Consider the following 4,444-nt stretch of genomic DNA (forward strand, 5'->3'; position numbering starts at 1 on the left):
AAGTGTTAGCTTTCGGCGTTGCACATTCGTTTTAAGCAAAGCCTTTAAGTTTAACTTCGCCGCGGTTTCTCTTGGTGCGGGAGTTTGTACTTGGAGTCTTTGACAGAGATGCTTCAGTGTTCAAATGATCCCAAACACTTTTTGTCGTGGACCATGAATCATCTTTGAGAAGTTGACGCAGCTGTTTCTTCAGATTGTTATTCTTGCTCTCCAATTGTCGGAGACGACGGTCGACTTGAGTTGATGGATCGGATACATGGATACCCACTCTCTCAGTCACAAATGGCCGAGGACCATCGGACTTAGAAAGTGAATTCCCAGTAGAAGAGGAGTGCTGAACTTGTGCGGTAAAATGGATACTTTCACCGTTGTTTGTTTTTCGAGAAGCCATTGACGTAACTTTTGTTTTGTGGTTTAGGGTATCCCCATAGATGGCGCCAAATATGTTTCAGCAAAATTTGCCAAAACACACCAGTTGAGGGTCGGAAGTAATGTTTTTTTGGAGATGGTGAAGGAGATGGTGGTTGGGGAAAGATGAGACTGGACTTCGGTTTTGAAGTTACCTATGTACCCAAAGATATTGCTTGGGATCAAGTCTCGATTGCGTAGTTCTGGAAAAATGACGAAGGTTGGATTTTATAGGTAGGATCGGTGATAGTTACTTCCTCGTTCTCCAATATTCTAATCGTGGGATGAAGTTGGAGAACTGGCGGGAGAACTGTCAAATCGTGGGATGAAGTTGGAGAACTGGTGGGTGAACTGTCCAATCGTGGGATGAAGTTGGAGAATTGGCGGGTGTCCAATCGTGGGATGAAGTTGGAGAACTGGCGGGAGAACTGTCGTGGGATGAAGTTAGAGAACTGGCGGGAGATGAAGTTGGAGAACTGGCGGGAAAACTGTCCAATCGTGGGATGAAGTTGGTGGAAGTTGTTTGACTCGCAAAACATCGCGGGATGTAGGCTTTGAGCGTGGGCTTTTTGTAGATAAGCTCTGAACATGGGCTCTGAGCGTGGGCTTTTTTGTAGCAAAGCTCTAAGCATGGGCTTTTTTGTAGCATGGACTTTGAGCGTGGGCTTTATATTGAATTGGGCTTTTATTGGGCCACATTTGTGGGGGCCGAAACACGGACAACTGACTGGCTTCGCTTGATCCATGTTGAATCTCTTCAACACCTTCTCAATGTAGCTTTCTTGAGAAAGCCATAATTTCCCACTCTTTCTATCACGAGTGATCCATATCTCAAGTATCTACTTTGCTTGACCCAAATCTTTCATCTCAAAGGACTTACTCAAGTCTTTCTTCAGCTTGGATATCTTGTTGATGTTTGGGCCAACTATCAACATATCATCCACATACAGCAATAGCACTATGAAATCCCCATCTGGAAATCGCTGAACAAACACACAGTGATCGAAACAAACTTCTTGTATCCTTGTTTCACCTTAAAGGAATCAAACTTTATGTACCACTGCCTCAGTGCTTGCTTCAACCCATACAAGCTCTTTATCAGCTTGCATACTAGATGTTCCTTGCCTTTGACCTCAAACCCTTCTGGCTGGTCCATGTAGATATCTTTTTCAAGGTCTCCATAAAGAAAAGTTGTCTTAACATCTAGCTGCTCAACCTCTAGGTTCATACTTGCGGTCATACCCAATACCACCCGGATAGAAGTCATCTTTATTACAGGAGAGAAAATCTCATCAAAGTCAATCCCTTTCCTTTGACCGAATCCCTTTACAACAAGGTGAGCTTTGTGCCTTGGGTGAGGATTGTTCTCTTCATGCTTGACTTTGTATATCCACTTATTCTTGAGAATTTTTAGTCCTTGCAGTTTCTCCAACCAACTCATAAGTGTGATTCTTATGCAAAGAATCCATCTCGCCATGCATGGCCTTCAACCATTTCTCTTTGTTTGTACCCTCAAGTGCCTCTTGATAGTACATAGGTTCTCCACCATCCGATAGTAGCACGTACGTATGTGGTGGATACCTGGTTGAAGCTAGTCTCTCTCTATCTGACCTCCTTGCCCCATCTGCTGGTGCCTAAGGAGGATACACTTTTGCTTGCTCTGGTGGTGGTTCATGCATCTCATCTGCATCTTTTATACCAATAGGTTCTATCCCATCATGAGCAATAGGATTCTCATCATGAGCTTCAAGCTCATGGTTCTCTGCATTCTCAATACCTTGTACACGTTCCACAGTAGGAACTTATGGTTCTGAATCAACAAGATCATTGGTGAATGCCTGTAGCTTCTCACCCTCCTCAAAGTCTGCTATGGTTTGGTCTTCCAGGAACACAACATCTCGACTTCGGATTACCTTCTTGTTAATCGGATCATAGAGTTTGTAACCAAACTTTTCATCTCCATAACCCAAAAAAATGCACTGCTTGGCTTTGTCATCAAGCTTGGATCTCTCGTCCTTTAGAATATGCATAAATGCCCTACACCCAAATACCCTTAAGTATCCATAATCAACATTTCTACCTGACCATACTCTCTCTGGATAGTCACTATTCAGAGGCTTTGACGGTGATAGGTTGATCACATGCACGGCTGTACGCATTGCTTCTACTCAGTAGGTTCTAGGTAACTTAGAGTAAGATAACATGCATCTCATCCTCTCTACAATGGTACGGTTCATTCTCTATGCTATTCCATTCTGTTGCGGTGTCTTAGGAACGGTCTGCTCATGACGAATCCCATGACTCTGGCAATACTCTTCAAATGGCCCAATGTACTCACCCCCATTATCCGAAATGAATACACTTCAACAACTTCCCATCTCTCTTTCCACCATGCTGTGGAATTTCTCAAACACGCCAAGTACTTCATCCTTAGTTTTCAGACTATAGGCCCATATCTTTCTTGACGTATCATCAACGAATGTCAAGAAGTACAAAGCTCCCTGGTGGGACTTTACTCTCATAGGACCACATAAATCAGTGTGCACTAGTTCAAGGACATTGTCCTTTTTCGTGAGACGGGATCTTTGGAAAGACACCCTCAGATTGCTTTCCTACCAAACAGTGAGTACATGTATTTAAATGTGTACCTTTGATGTCTGGTAAGGCCTTTTGCTTAGCAAGAACTTCCATCCCTTTTATGCCCATATGACAAAGTCTCTTGTGCCACAGTTCGGAGGAAGCTTCTTCTTCTGCCGCATTCACTTCTGCTTTACACAAACTAGCCTGTGTTTTGTAAAGAGAGCAAGTTTTCTTCCCTCTGGCTGCTTCAATGGAACCTCTGCTCAGTTTTCATACCCCGTTACCAAACAAGTTTATAAAGCCGCCATCGTCATCTAATTTCCCAGCCTAAATTAGGCTTAACCGTATGTCAGGGACATGTCTTACATCCTTGAGTGTCAAGGTGTAGCCGACATTGGTTTCTACATGAACATCTCCAATGCCTATAATCTTTAAGACTCCACTGTTACCCATCCTCACTTTATCATATTCACCACAGCTGTAGGTAGTGAAGAATCTCTTGTGCGGTGTGACGTGATAGGATGCTCCTGTATCTATCACCTACTCTGTATCCTGACATGAGGTACTAAGATAGCACACACCACAATCTGATACAATTCCCACTAGATTGTCGACTAGTGCAGTAGTATCTATGCCTGTGTTTCCGTTCCTCTGCACCATGTCTTCATGTACACAGTTATTCTTCTCATCCATCTTTAGTGTTCTACACTCATATCTGAAGTGACCCTTGGTGGCACAATAGTAACATTGCCTCTCTGCCTTAGGAGTTCTAGCTTCACCCCTAGATTTATTTCTGTCATCACCTCTAGAACGAGATGGTTTTCTATATTTATCTCTCCCCCATTTCTCTGTGACAAGGATCTCTGAGCGAGAGGAACTTCCTTTTGAACTCCTTCTAGTCTCCTCATTCAACAAAGACGTGGTAGCCATCTCCATGGTAACAATTCCATCCTTGGTTGCTCCATGTAGAGAGACTGCTAATGTCTCCCAACTTTCAGGTTCTCCATGATAACAATTTCATCCTTGGTTGCTCTATGTAGAGAGACTGCTAATGTCTCCTAACTTTCAGGTAGAGAGCATAATAGAAACAAATCCTCAACTTTGTCTCCCAAATCAATCTTCATCAAATGCATCTGATTGATGGTATTCTGTAATTCGTTAAGATGCTCAGACATTGAAGAACCTTCTTGGTATTTAGTGTCAGCAAACTTCTTAACGACCAACACTTTGTTTCCGCCCAACTTTCTCTCATAAAGGTCTCCGAGTTTCTTCCACAAACTGAAGGTTGTAGTCTCTTGGGACACATGGTGAAAGACACTGTCGTCAATCCACTGTCGAATATATCCAATTGCTTTTCTATCAAGCTTTTTCCATTTAGTCTCATCAGTATTTTCTGGTTTTACTCCCTCATTCTCAATGGATAGCGCCAAGTCCTTGCAGTATAGCAAGTCTTCCA

This window comes from Coptis chinensis, chromosome 1 (genome assembly GCF_015680905.1).
Source record: "Coptis chinensis isolate HL-2020 chromosome 1, ASM1568090v1, whole genome shotgun sequence".
NCBI classification, from domain to species: domain Eukaryota; kingdom Viridiplantae; phylum Streptophyta; class Magnoliopsida; order Ranunculales; family Ranunculaceae; genus Coptis; species Coptis chinensis.